Consider the following 16,043-nt stretch of genomic DNA (forward strand, 5'->3'; position numbering starts at 1 on the left):
AGAGGTAATATGGACTAAAACAAGAATTAAATGTTCGGTGAAAATGGGCTGTAAAGTCCACACATGAAGAGCTATGAACATTTCATTGTTTTGTCTACTGTGAATAACATCATTTCTACTGAGGCAGACTTCATAGTTATTAAGGTATCCATTTTAGAGCCCATGTTTACTATAAAACTGCTTCTTGTATTGGTCGACATTACCTTCTCGCAAAACATGGAAAGCAAGGATCTCGCAGTAGGAGAGATACACTGACGTATTAATACGATTATCGCACGTAACTTTCGACTCGATCGTTTCCGGACGAGGGTCTCTTACCTCAGGCAGATACATTTATCCTCCTCCCTCATTGCTGAAAATTTGTAACATCATCACGGAATCACCCGTCTTTCCCTACAGCTTACTCCTACTTTAATTATAATTTAGAATACCAAGCTCCAGTTGACCTACGGAACGCTTTTTCCAGGTCGGCAAAGCCAATTTACGAATCAGGATTTGTCTTAAGTCTTACTTCATTCATCAGTTATCAGAACTGATTCCCTCGTGCCCTTATCTTTCCGAAAGCCTTAGTGATCGTCACCTAACAGATCCTCAATTTTCTTTCCAATTTGTAACCTCCCCCTCACTTATTGACCTTTTCTTTCTTTTGGTCATCAGTCTACTGACTGGTTTGATGCGGCCCGCCACGAATTCCTTTCGTGTGCTAACCTCTTCATCTCAGAGTAGCACTTGCAACCTACGTCCTCAATTATTTACTTGACGTATTCCAATCTCTGTCTTCCTCTACAGTTTTTGCCCTCTACAGCTCCCTCTAGTACCATGGAAGTCGTTCCCTCATGTCTTAGCAGATGTCCTATCATCCTGTCCCTTCTCCTGATCAGTGTTTTCCACATATTCCTTTCCTCTCCGATTCTGCGTAGAACCTCCTCATTCCTTACCTTATCAGTCCACCTAATTTTCAACATTCGTCTATAGCACCACATCTCAAATGATTCGATTCTCTTCTGTTCCGATTTTCCAACAGTTCATGTTTCACTACCATACAATTCTGTACTCCAGACGTACATCCTCAGAAATTTCTTCCTCAAATTAAGGCCGGTATTTGATATTAGTAGATTTCTCTTGGCCAGAAATGCCTTTTTTGCCATAGCGAGTCTGCTTTTGATGTCCTCCTTGCTCCGTCCGTCATTGGTCATTTTACTGCCTAGGTAGCAGAATTCCTTAACTTCATTGACTTCGTGACCATCAATCCTGATGTTAAGTTTCTCGCTGTTCTCCTTTCTACTACTCATTACCTTTGTCTTTCTCCGATTTACTCTCAAACTATACTGTGTACTCATTAGACTGTTCATTCCGTTCAGCAGATCATTTAATTCTTCTTCACTTTCACTCAGGATAGCAATGTCATCAGCGAATCGTATCATTGATATCCTTCCACTTTGTATTTTAATTCCACTCCTGAACCTTTCTTTTATTCCCATCATTGTTTCCTCAATGTACAGATTGAAGAGTAGGGGCGAAAGGCTACAGCCTTGTCTTACACCCTTTTTAATACGAGCACTTTGTTCTTGATCGTCCACTCTTATTATTCCCTCTTGGTTGTTGTACACACTGTATACGACCCGTTTCTCTCTATAGCTTTTCTCAGAATCTCGAACAGCTTGCACCATTTTATATTGTCGAACGCTTTTTCCAGGTCGACAAATCCTATGAAAGTGTCCTGATTTTTCTTTAGCCTTGCATCCATTATTAGCCGTAACGTCAGAATTGCCTCTCTCGTCCCTTTACTTTTCCTAAAGCCAAACTGATCGTCACCTAGCGCATTCTCAATTTTCTTTTCCATTCTTCTGTATATTATTCTTGTGAGCAGCTTCGATGCATGAGCTGTTAAGCTGATTGTGCGATAATTCTCGCACTTGTCAGCTCTTGCCGTCTTCGGAATTGTGTGGATGATGCTTTTCCGAAAGTCAGATGGTATGTCGCCAGACTCATATATGCTACACACCAACGTGAATAGTCGTTTTGTTGCCACTTCCCTCAATGATTTTAGAAATTCTGATGGAATGTTATCAATCCCTTCTGCCTTATTTGACCGTAAGTCCTCCAAAGCACTTTTAAATTCTGATTCTAATACTGGATCCCCTATCTCTTCTAAATCGACTCCTGTTTCTTCTTCTACCACATCAGACAAATCTTCATTCTCATAGAGGCTTTCAATGTATTCTTTCCACCTATCGGCTCTTTCCTCTGCATTTAACAGTGGAATTCCCGTTGCACTCTTAATGTTACCACCGTTGCTTTTAAAGTCACCAAAGGTTGTTTTGACTTTCCTGTATGCTGAGTCTGTCCTTCCGACAATCATATCTTTTTCGATGTCTTCACATTTTTCCTGCAGCCATTTCGTCTTAGCTTCCCTGCACTTCCTATTGATTTCATTCCTCAGCGACTTGTATTTCTGTATTCCTGATTTTCCCGGAACATGTTTGTACTTCCTCCTTTCATCAATCAACTGAAGTATTTCTTCTGTTACCCATGGTTTCTTCGCAGTTACCTTCTTTGTACCTATGTTTTCCTTCCCAACTTCTGTGATGGCCCTTTTTAGAGATGTCCATTCCTCTTCAACTGTACTGCCTACTGAGCTATTCCTTATTTCTGTATCTATAGCGTTAGAGAACTTCAAACGTATCTCGTCATTCCTTAGTACTTCCGTATCCCACTTCCTTGCTTATTGATTCTTCCAGACTAATGTCTTTAACTTCAGCCTACTCTTCATCACTACTATATTGTGATCTGAGTCTATATCTGCTCCTGGGTACGCCTTACAATCCAGTATCTGATTTCGGAATCTCTGTCTGACCATGATGTAATCTAATTGAAATCCTCTCGTATCTCCCGGCCTTTTCCAAGTATATCTCCTCTTCTTGTGATTCTTGAACAGGGTATTCGCTATTACTAGCTGAAACTTGTTACAGAACTCAATTAGTCTTTCTCCTCTTTCATTCCTTGTCCCAAGCCCATATTCTCCTGTAACCTTTTCTTCTACTCCTTCCCCTACAACTGCATTCCAGTCGCCCATGACTATTAGATTTTCGTCCCCCTTTACATACTGCATTAGCCTTTCTATATCCTCATACACTTTGTCTGTCTGTTCATCTTAAGCTTGCGACGTCGGCATGTATACCTGAACTATCGTTGTCGGTGTTGGTCTGCTGTCGATTCTGATTAGAACAACCCAGTCACTGAACTGTTCACAGTAACACACCCTCTGCCCTACCTTCCTATTCATAACGAATCCTACACCTGTTATACCATTTTCTGCTGCTGTTGATATTACCCGATACTCATCTGACCAGAAATCCTTGTCTTCCTTCCACTTCACTTCACTGACCCCTACTATATCTAGATTGAGCCTTTGCATTTCCCTTTTCAGATTTTCTAGTTTCCCTACCACGTTCAAGCTTCTGACATTCCACGCTCCGACTCTTAGAACGTTATCCTTTCGTTGATTATTCAATCTTTTTCTCATGGTAACCTCCCACTTGGCAGTCCCTTCCCGGAGATCCGAATGGGGGACTATTCCGGAATCTTTTGCCAATGGAGAGATCATCATGACACTTCTTCAATTACAGGCCACATGTCCTGTGGATACACGTTACGTGTCTTTAATGCAGTGGTTTCCATTGCCTTCTGCATCCTCATGTCGTTGATCATTGTTGATTCTTCCGCCTTTAGGGGCAATTTCCCACCCCTAGAACAAGAGAGTGCCCTGAACCTCTATCCGCTCCTCCGCCCTCTTTGACAAGGCCGTTGACAGAATGAGGCTGACTTCTTATGCCGGAAGTCTTCGGCCGCCAATGCTGATTATTTATTAAAATTTAGGAAGTGGCGGGGATCGAACCCGCGACCGAAGACGTTTTTTATTATGAATCAAAGACGCTACCCCTAGACCAGTGAAAAATTAAACCGCGTGTACCTTATGGAAATTTGGGAAAAGCAATCGTCACCGAAGTTAATCTGTCGGTAAAGAGGGGGGAAAGGGTTACATCTAAATGAAAGGAAAAATGCAAATGAAATCGGTGGAAATTAATATTGAGAAAAGGGTAAAATTAATAAAGAAAGTAAATATGCGATCGTTACGTTAACAATTAATTGGCGTTAATTTGATATTTGAGATTGGGGGGAAAATTACGGTCGCCAGTCCTATGGACAACTACTATAACAACTGAAAAAGAAAGACTATTGCACATATAATTTGCACGAAAAGTGTGGCAACTGAAGGTTGACACGTCTTTTGTGAATACTGAAAGTTTGTCAGAAGCAATAAATTTCGCTACACTCTGACTTAATTTAGCAAAAGAATTGATAAAACCGGAAAACTGAAATTTAATTTAGTGACTGAAATTAATAGTGAGATTGTTTCTGAAACACTACGAAATTCAGTAAAATAAGGTTAGTCTTGGGCTACCTCAACAATCATTTCAAAAGCTACTTGAATCTACACAATTTAGAAATAAGAGATTTAACTTTGAACTTGAATTAAATGATTCTGCACAATTAACAATAGTAAGATTTAGTACGTACCAAGCTGAGCTGCAGTCACAGGTAAGCTAAAATATGCTAACAAAACACACACTCTTAATTTGTGATTGTGTAATCTAAATATTGTAGCCAGCTATGAATACCTTAACTGAACTTTGAAATTAAAGCAGTGAAATGGAATGATATTACTTTTATGCTGGCGTCTGAATTTCAACGACACTCGGGTTCATTTCGGAAAAGGTAGGTGGTGTTGGCAGAAGAGCCAACACCATGTTGCTAGAGGGGGCCGAAATGCACGCGTTTAATTACACGCAGACTGGCGTGAGGTCTGGAACAGAACAATGTCTTGAGAATTGCAAATAAAGTACGTAGATGATTTAATACTTAACTTTAATCCATAATTGGTGTACATTGCTCTTGACGATACAGGTTTTATAATAAGCTCAATATAACTGGTAATGGCGCCTTGCTAGGTCGTAGCAAATGACGTAGCTGAAGGCTATGATAACTATCGTCTCGGCAAATGAGAGCGTAGTTTGTCAGTGTAGCTTCGCTAGCAAAGTCGGCTGTACAACTGGGGCGAGTGCTAGTAAGTCTCTCTAGACCTGCCGTGTGGCGGCGCTCGGTCTGCGATCACTGACAGTGGCGACACGCGGGTCAGACGTATACTAATGGACCGCGGCCGATTTAAAGGCTACCACCTGGCAAGTGTGGTGTCTGGCGGTGACACCACATTCCTCCCCCGCAAATCGGCGTACGGTTGTGTTATAAGGCTGCCGCCCGCCGTGGGGAGGACCCCATGTTGACGTATGTGACGAGGTGGGGAGCCTAACAACAGGCGAGGCTGTGCCACCCGCACCCGGCCATACAGTCCGAGGGGAGCTAGGAAACGCCTGAAAACCTAGTCCAGGGTGCACGCCAACATGCGGTGTATGCGCCCATAGAGAGACAGGAGGGGCCGAAGATTCGACCTCCATCGGGGCGGGGTACCCGACGGGCGAAGACGACATCTGGTCCGGAGCGGGCAAGAGTACCATGTCGGAGGACAGCTGACCACGGGAAGCGATTGGCGGTGCGTGACCCAGGGAGGCGCCCGGTGGCTGTAGCGACGCGTCCACTGCGGGCGGCGCCGGCGGGAGGACCGGCGACAACGGCGGCGCGTCGCCATGGGGCAAAATGGAAGGCATCGTCGGTCACACCTGGGGATGAGGCGAGCCAGTAGATGGGTCCCCAGAGTGCTGACATGACGGCACCGTCGCTGAAAGCTGACGGGGAGCGGCAGAACCCGTGCGACGACAGAGGCGCAGCTGATTGAGATGCCGACGCACCTCACCAGAGGCCCCCAAAACCAGACACATAGCGCGGCCGAGGCAGCGAAGAATGCGCCCTGCGAGCCAACACCGTGAACCGCGATGGTTGCGATAGTATACAATGTCGCCTGGAGCAAAAGCAGGTGGCTGCCGCTGCAATGGAACCTGATGCGGCGGATGTAGCAAAGACATCAAGGTTCGATGATGACGACCGTGGAGCAACTCAGCCAGCGAACGACCATCTCGGGGATGAGAGCGATACGAAGACAAGAAGAGCAATAAAGCGGCCTCCCGAGAATGAGACTCTTTCAGCTTCAACATCTGTGACTTGAAAGTCCGGACCAATCGTTCAGCGACACCGTTTGACTGTGGCGAAAACGGCTCGGATGTCAGATGTTGAATACCATTGCCCTTGCAGAATGACTAAAATTCTGCGGACATGAATTGTGGGCCATTGTCGGAAACAATAGTCTGTGGAAGACCTTCAATGCAAAAGATAGCAGATAACGCTTGGAAGGTGGCAGACGACGTCGTGGAAGACATCCGTACAACAAAAGGAAAATTACTGAAGGAATCGACCACAACCAACCATCGAGCATTCCAGAAGGGACCAGCAAAATCGATGTGTAAGCGTTGCCAAGGGGAAGTGGCGTTTGGCCATGCAAATAATTTCTGCGGTGGTGCGGATTGTTGTTCGGCACACGCCATACAATAAGAGCACATATTCGTAATCACAGCATTGATTCCAAACCAAGTACAGTGCTGACGAGCAAGTTGTTTCGTACACACTATACCCCAATGTCCTTGGTGGAGAAGCCGTAATACAGAGGACTGTAACGAACGCGGAACCACGACCCTGGACTGATCATTATCAGAACGCAACAGCAAAACACCAGGTCGTACAAAAAGTCTCTCCTTGTGAGCAAAAAATCGGCGAACCAACGGATCCTCGACCCGTGACTTTGACAAGGGCCATTGCATAGCAACAAAACGCAGAACGGTAGCAAGGACAGGGTCGGCAGCTGTGGCAGTAGCTACACAACGAAAATCAATCGGAAATGATTCGACCACGTCTTCGGTTTCCGCATCAATGAACATGCAAGCAAGTTTGGAGAAATCGAATGCCGCATTCTCAGCAACAGGCAAACGGGACAACGCATCGGTGTTTCCGTGCTTAACAGTGGACCGATACAAGATATTGTTGCGGTATTGCGAGAGGAAAATAGACCAGCGAATGAATTTCTGCGCTGTACGTGGAGGTACAGGCTTGTTCGGATGAAAAAGCCATGTCAAAGGTTTGTGGTCTGTGATGATGGTAAAGTGACGAACATACAAGAAATCATGAAACTTTGTAACACCAAATACGAGAGCCAATGCTTCTTTCTCGATCTGTGAATAATGTCTTTGTGCAGACGAGAGCAATTTGGACGCAAAGGCAATAGGGCGATCGTGCGATCCATCTTTGTGCGCAACCACAGCACCGATCCCGAAATCCGATGCATCTACCATCAACAAAAGGGGTTTCTGGGGATCGAATGGCGTAAGGCAAGTATTTGAAAGCAACGCCGATTTCAACTGGCGAAAGGCGCGGTCGCATTCCGTCGTCCAGACGAACGGAACACCCTTACGGTGTAAGCGATGAAGACGAGCTGAAATGGAAGAGGCGTGGCGCACATATCTGTTGTAATAATTAATTTTTCCCAGCGCACTCTGTAGCTGCTTCAAATTCTGCGGCGAAGGCAAGTCTTGTATGGCACGGAGATGCTCGGGACTGGGATGTATGCCTTGGGCATTGATTACACGGCCCAGATATGGTAAGTCACGAGCAAAAAATATGCATTTGTCCTTCCGCAAGCGAAGACCATTTTGTCGCAAGACCTGAAATAATGTTCTGAGATAGGCTAAATGTTCTTCTTCAGTCTTTCCGGAGATCACAATATCGTCCAGATAGTTTGCTGCAGTAGGGACCGACGCACAAACTGTTTGCAGATATTGCTGAAACAATGCAGGGGCGGATGCACACCCGAATGGCAGTCTTTTAAATTTATACAAACCAAGATGCGTGTTAACCACTAAAACGCGCTGGGATTCGTCGTCAACTGGTATTTGCAAGTACACATCTGCTAGGTCCAACTTCGAAAAATATTTACCCGGGCACAGTTTCTCAAAAAGATCTTCCGGGCGGGGTAAAGGAAAAGTTGCAATCACTAGTTGTGGATTCACTGTAGCTTTGAAGTCCACACAAAGTCTCAATTTTCCGGAAGGTTTCGGCAAAATTACTAAGGGTGAGGCCCAGAGAGAAGCCTGCACACGTTCAATTACACCTTGTGATTTCAAATCGTGTAACGTTCTTGCAACCTCATCATGCAATGCGTGGGGAACATTGCGCGCTCTGAAAAATTTCGGTTGCGCGTTTACTTTCAGTTCCCAATGTGCTTCATAGTTCTTAGCGCAACCGAGGCCCGGTGAAAAATGTCAGCAAATTCTTCACATAGACGAGAAACATTGGCTGAAGGCACAGTCTGGTTCACTGATAGGACCTGATTGACTATAGACAATTTAAACAACTGAAATAAATCTAAACCAAACACGTTCACTGCAGCAGAAGAACGAAGGACGTAAAATGACACAAGTTTTGTTTGTCCCTTGTATGTTGCAATAAGGCTGCACTGTCCTAACACAGGGATATTCTGAGCGGAATAGCTAGTTAACTTAACATTTGCGGCACGCAACGGAGGTGTGCCCAGTTGTGTGTACGTGTCTTTATTGATCAATGAAACTGCAGCTCCGGTATCAAGCTGGAATGGTATGACCTTGCCATGAAAGTCCAAATCTACAAAAAGTTTATTGTCCTGCTGACGACAAGAGCGACTGTCTCATGCAACATGAACAGACACTGGTACAGAAGCACTTGCGACTTGACGGGATTTCCTGCGACGTCGACGCACTCTTTTTGTGGGACAAACACAGTCACTGTTAGAGAGAGTGGCACTGGGCGGAGTGGAATTAACTACATGAATTTCCATGGGCGAAGGGTCACGAGCCTGTGTATTCTTGGTTCGATTCCGGCGCGAAGCAAAGGGCCTGGAATGGTGGTTAGTGTCCGATCTTAGCTTTTTCTGGCAAACACTTTGAACATGTCTTTTTTTATTACAGAAAAACCAAATAGCTTGGCGTGATGGGCAATTCTCACGCGAATGTCTAGTAGCACACCGCGGACATGATTTGAGCACTGCATGTGCGTGCGTGCGCAGCAAACGTAGCGGAGAGCTTGGCGGCAGCTGCGCGGACGAGCGCGAGGGCTGTTTACTGTTCCGTGCACCTCGCCCGGCGGGCCGGTTAATGTGACACACAGCTGGCGAAGTTTCAAATGATTCCTGAGCAAAGTCAACTGTGTCTTGCCGATCCAATATGTCCATCACTTGTTGAAGGGAGGGATTGACTAGTTTCAAAATCTGTTCCTTTATACGAACATCAGAAACGTTCTGTGCAATTGCATCACGCACCATTGTATCTGAATAAGGGAGTCCACATTCACACTCAAAAGCACAATCCCTAGTAAGGCCTTGCAAAGTTGCAACCCACTCCCGATTAGTTTGACCGGCCGTACATTTGGTACGAAAGAACGTATACCGTTTGGCAACTACATTGACTGATTCCTTGAAATATGCATCTAATGCAGACAAAATTTCGTCGTAGGAAAGAGTTGCGACGTCGCGTCGGGGAAACAATTTCACTATCACACGGTACGTGTGCACCCCAACGGATGCTAACAAAAAAGGCTTCCGCTCGTTACCTTGAATTCTGTAGGCGGCGAGATGGAATCCAAATTGGCGTGACCACTCCGTCCAGCTTTCCAGTGTCGCATCAAAAGGACGAAAAGGTGGTGCAACTGCGTTTTGTGGCTGCGTTAGCGGTGAAGCGGCGGCGGCCGCATCGTTTTGCACTGCACGTTGAACCTGGACGAGCTGTCCAAGGGCATCCAATAACGCCTGCGTCTGCTGATTCTGCAAGCGATAAAATTCGGACAGTACATCTGGAGATTGTGGCGAAGCCATGACACATGTAAATTAGAGCAATACGACCGTTAAATCTTCGTCGCCATATGAAGTGTTGGCAGAAGAGCCAACACCGTGTTGCTAGAGGAGGCTGAAATGCACGCATTTAATTACACGCAGACTGGTGTGAGGTCTGGAACAGGACAATGTCTTGAGAATTGCAAATAAAGTACGTAGATGATGTAATACTTAACTTTAATCCATAACTGGTGTACATTGCTCTTGACTGTACAGGTTTTATAAGCTCAATATAACTGGTAATGGCGCCTTGCTAGGTCGTAGCAAATGACGTAGCTGAAGGCTATGCTAACTATCGTCTCGGCAAATGAGAGCGTAATTTGTCAATGTAGCTTCGCTAGCAAAGTCGGCTGTACAACTGGGGCGAGTGCTAGTAAGTCCCTCTAGACCTGCCGTGTGGCGGCGCTCGGTCTGCGATCACTGACAGTGGCGACACGCGGGTCCGACGTATACTAATGGACCGCGGCCGATTTAAAGGCTGCCACCTAGCAAGTGTGGTGTCTGGCGGTGACATCACAGAAGGGACCCTACTTGGTTATGCAATTGGGACAATGAGCAACAAAGGTTCATGCTAAGTTGCTGTAATTTTTTTGATGCAAAAATTTTACAAGCTGAGGTCTGCCATACAGTTCTAAAACTTTACGTGCTTCCAGTCTTCCTTGTTGGTTGATTGAAGGTTTGAAGTCGTCGGTCGAGGAGTTGGCGACAGTCACTCATTGTCGGCCGCCGCTGTTGCAGAAGCTGGATGTTGGCGCGCCTTCTTCTCGACACTGTCACCAGATGAGAAAAGGGCTCTTGATGTGCGACAGCTAATGCTTCCCGTCCGCGACACCGTGTCAGAAACTATCATAGCAAGTCGAGCGCAATTACATGCTACCAAACCCCGAAAGCGCGGCATCTCGCGGGAGCGTCACACAACACACCTGCTCAACCGCACAACTCCAGCCAGACTCCCCTCTGCCCGCGCTCCACGCGGCCGAGTTCACACTACCAAAGATCCTACACACTTAGGTTCTCCACACGACCTATCGATGTAATCGTTCGATAGCACATTTTTCCCTAGGCAAGACCCAGCGTAATAATACAAATAATATTTACAAAACAAACCAATTGTACATCGACATAAATGCATAAATTATTATTATTATTAGTCGTAAAGCTCCCAACATGGAAGACGCTAAGTAACGATGGTTCACTTCTGGGGCTTCTTATTCTTCTTGTTTGCCCACCAGGTCTTCATTTTTTGCGAGAATTCAGCTTTTCTTTCTTCGCTCCATTTTGTTCCATACATATACATATATATATACAAATTGTAAAACAATTACAATATATAAAGACACAGAAATGTCATATCTTGAGGTAACAAAACAAGGAAAAAGAAATCATCGTACAATAGATGGAATTAGGAGGATATGCATTTCCGGCGTTACAAGATCTCTATATTATTCATATCAACAACTTGGATGCACGAGCCACTAATACGACTGTACGACAGATTTCGCAATGTATCTGTTCTCACTGGACTGTGTGGGTCTGATAATGTGTCTTCGGGGCCACAAATTCTACTCGTCAGTTCCTTAAATTACCTGAAAACGAATAAGGCTGCTAAACTGCAGCAACGAAGACAACGTTTGGTGAATTCTCCGAGCATGATGCAAAATGTAGAAGATAATTTCGAGCTAAGGTCTCCATTAACACAGTGTTATTATTGTTTAAACAAAAACAAGTTAAAATATGAAAAGAGAAATAGATTCTATCTTGTTCTCAGTCGTGGAAATGTTTGAGTCCGTGTGTAAGTTAATGTATAACTACATCTGCGCCAAAGTCAGTAGACGTGCTGTTTACTCGTATTGCTGTGATAGCAACTTGTGTTCATTTAATCTTTATTTAGAGACCTCGCAATGGGCAAAGTTTCAAATTCAACATGTGACGCAGAGCGTAATTAAGTTAGGCCAGAAATATAGCCATATGTCCTACACTGCCGGTCGTACTTTGAGAAATGTGGCCTCTTGTAATGAATCGTCTCTCCTGGCACGCGACTCGGAGAGATTCACGCTCCTAAGGCTCTGTGGTTTCGGAGGTGCGGGCGTCCGGCCAGTAAATCGGCGCGTAGCCAGCGATCTGGAGCGTCTAAATCACTGAGCAGACTCCTGTACACCAGATAAGCCTGCCGCTCGTCTCAGAGGCAATTACTTAGCCGTTCCGGGCGACACATGTTTCCCTGGCGCACTAGTAGAGGCTTGCAGCACCATTAACAATTCAAAAGTAAATACAACTGAATTATGGGGAGTATCGCGCATCCATAATCGAACACAGAATAGTGACTTCAGTTTAATGAATCCTAATTTTAATGAAATGTACTGTCCTGTAAACAACTGAAGAAACGAGAATGTGCAACAATGTTCAAGAAAAGACGGTAATATACCTCATTTACGGTTTATTTTTAAATTTTTTATGGCAGTGTGCTATTACACAGGGTCACCGGTTCAGATCCGGTCCTACGGTCTCGGTGGGAAAGTAAGAGGAAACTGAAAGCAGCGGCTGAAGAGCAGCCAAGCATAGCACTTACTGAAAGCAGCGGCTGAAGAGCAGCCAAGCATAGCACTTCGAAAGTGTGACGGTGAAGCTGTAGGATCCGTGCCACCCTCCGGCGGTAGGGAGTGCACTACTGTGCCAAATCTTCCGTAAAGGAAGGGAGTAACGAAGAGTAATACGAGATCGTTTAGAGCGTTTATGAATGAAGTAGGTAGTAAATGTAGTCAAGTCAAGGAAAAACGCCTGCGGCAGATATGTGGAGAGATCAAAACAAAAATGATCGTCTGAAGGACTGATGCGGCATATAGAAAGGTCTAGTCAAGATATGACAAAGTTAAAGGCAAAGGTGTGAAATCTTAAGATGCAGGAGGATTTCAGTTTCTAAGCATAGAGGAGAGAGCGGGTAAGTGGAAAGAAAATTTTCAAGACCTATACAAGACAAAGGAATTATCTACTGTCGTGACAGTGGGCTAAATGGAAGTCGAGTTGGAATAAATAAGGCATCAAATGTTACGTAAGAATCTGACAAAACATCGGTAGACTTGCCATCAAGTAAGGCAGATGAAGTAGGTGACATACCTTCGGAATTTCTGAATTCAGTGAAGGAAATGGCAAAGAAAAGATTATTCAACTTGTTGTCTGAAGGCTATGAGCATATAGACATATAATCAAATTTTCGGAGAAATATCATCCATACAATTCCGAAGACAGCAGAGGCAGATAAGTGCGTCTATCATCACAGCCCATGCATCCAAATAGCTGAGAAGAATAGTATACGGAAGAGTATAAAATAAAACTGACGATCTGTTAGACTACCGTCAATTTGGCTGAAGGAAAGTAGTTTCTGATCTTGCGTTGAAAAATGGAAATCTTAAGAGAAAGATCATAGAATAAGTCAACGTAGAAAAAGCGATCGACAACGTAAAATGGTTCCAGATATTCGAAATTCTGAAAAAAAGTTGTACGTTATAGAGAAGGACGAATAACAAAACTTACAAGAACCAAGAAGAAACAACAAAGGGAGACCAATAAGAGCTTCTCTTAAGAAAATGTGTTCAAATGTGTGAATTCCTAAAGGACCAAACTGGTGAGGTCATCGGTTCCTAGACTTACCCACTACTTAGACTAACTTATGCTAAGAAATACATACACACCCATGCCCGACGGAGGACTCGAACTTGCGGCGGGAAGGGCTGCCTAATCAGTGACATGGTGCAAAAAACCGTGCGGCTCTACTCTTTCTCCCCTAATCGTCAATTGCACATCAGAGAGCAATAACGCAAATAACCTTTTGTAACTGAAAGTGTAACAGGAAAACTAGCGTAGTTGGAATTTTATTGCTTAAATAACATTTTTTGTGCATATTGTCACGTAAATAATTTTCCTAAGTCGTTATCCAAGTACTATCCATCCTGGCCCTTTGTGTGAACCGGGATAATCAGAAAATGAAATGAAAAATAATTTATTAGATTATCAACTAATACTTTTTCCAACTTTATGACAATTACGTAATAATGAAATCTACGGCTGTAGTATGAATAACGTCAGTAATAGAATGATGCAAAAGCCAGTACTAATTCATTTGCTAAAAACGAAGTAACTTAAATAACAAAAAATTGGTATTAAAACTTTACGTACGTTGGAAACTGAATTTAATTGTCAAAGCACAGTTCTAATTTATAGGTTGTGGCGTAATTTATTACTTCTATCACAAAGAAATATCAGATGAATTGCTAGGTAAATGACAGTCCTTACCAATGAATAAATTCAAACAATCGTTTTGCTCGCTACAGTTACGACCGCCAGTATTACGGTGAGTAGCGTAGCAAAACGTTTCTGTCCACAGCCAGTAAACAATCTTACTTTAAGTGATCTTAGAAAATTAAAATAATATATTGCATGTGTTTGCTATTGGATTGTTATTTGACGGCTGTGACATTTGTGGTGTGAAGCACATGAAAGTGTGTGTTAGGTACTGTTCCTACGTCATGGCTCCAATAACTATTCTTACGTAAGATTGCTTACAAGTATAAAGTTGAGTACCATTTTAATCATTCTCTTTTCGGCGAGGAACTGGCGACCGTTGGTTCTTTTCATTGATGAAAACTTTGAAAACCTTCTTTTTTCCCAATTTTCCTCTAACTACTGTTAATTAAAAGTAGTAAACGTAATAAAAATTTACAAAGTCAACCGAAATTTGGTTCTAATCATCATTGCTAAAATACTGAGCAGTGGCGATTCGGTTATAAGTTCATCTACTTCTCTCGGTTGTGCATTATTCTTCGGAGTAGATGCCTTTTCCACACAAGTTAGGGACTTTAGATACACGGTCATAACGGAAAAGCGTAACTAGCCGGAGAGGTAGGAGGGTTATACGTGGCTCCCGGTGACAGGACCGTGTATTATAATTACGACTGACCCGAGCATTGCAAAAGTAACAGTGGTTAATTTCAAAGAATAATAGGGAGAAGATTTTAATTACAACAATGCAGGCGGAATTGGGGTTACAAAGTAATGATAAGGGCATAGATATGTTTGACAATGTTTCAGATGTTGACGACAAATTAAACAATACTCGAGGAACGGAAAGTGTAAATAATGCAAAGGTGAAGCAAGAAATATTTGATGAGAGTAACGGATAATTTGGAAATGAATGAAACAACATATTGAAGTGATGTAAACGTAACAGATACGAAATCGAAACAGACAATGGAACAGAGTAGTAATTTCCCAGTATTAGTACGAATGCTTTAATGCAAATGATTGAAAAATGAGTGAGCAAATAATCGGTGAGGTTAGCTCTGTGAAAACGAAATTATGATTTCAGTAAGCACTGAGATTAGCTCCATGACGAAGGCCGTAAGTAGTGAGATAAGGTCTGTAAAAGAGGAAATAACTGCTGTGAGAGGTGAAATACAAATTTCAAACAAAACCTTGCGAAAGGCCGGCCGCGGTGGTCTAGCGGTTCTGGCGCTGCAGTCCGGAACCGCGGGACAGCTACGGTCGCAGGTTTGAATCCTGCCTCGGGCATGGGTGTGTGCGATGTCCTTAGGTTGGTTAGGTTTAAGAAGTTCTAAGTTCTAGGGGACTTATGACCTAAGATGTTGAGTCCCATAGTGCTCAGAGCCATTTGAACCTTGCGAAAAGAAGTAAATGACTTACATACCAAATTCAGTAATGACAGGAAACATATGATAAGAATTTTTACGGTTGAGATGAAAATAATCAAAGACATCATGCAACAACAATTGGGCGACTTAGTAGATGAAAATTGCAGACATATCGAAAATCAACTGAAACATGATATCGGTGTGAGAACGGACGAGATCAATGAAAATGTCAACAAGAAGGTAAGTGGCGAAATAGCAACAGTCCGTTCTGACTTTAAAAATACGGTGGATTCTTTGAATGGCCAAATTGTAAATGTTAAGGTCAAAGTTCAGGCGTTGGAAACAGATGTTAATGATACATTTTCTGAAATAAAGATATGGGTGAGATAAATATGCGTATTAAAAATCTGGCGAACGCAAGAAATCTAATGGCCATGTACGTTGTAGGAGGGACATGCTAGAGCCAAATACGC

This window comes from Schistocerca nitens, chromosome 1, assembly GCF_023898315.1.
Source record: "Schistocerca nitens isolate TAMUIC-IGC-003100 chromosome 1, iqSchNite1.1, whole genome shotgun sequence".
In the NCBI taxonomy this organism is placed as follows: Eukaryota; Metazoa; Arthropoda; class Insecta; order Orthoptera; family Acrididae; genus Schistocerca; species Schistocerca nitens.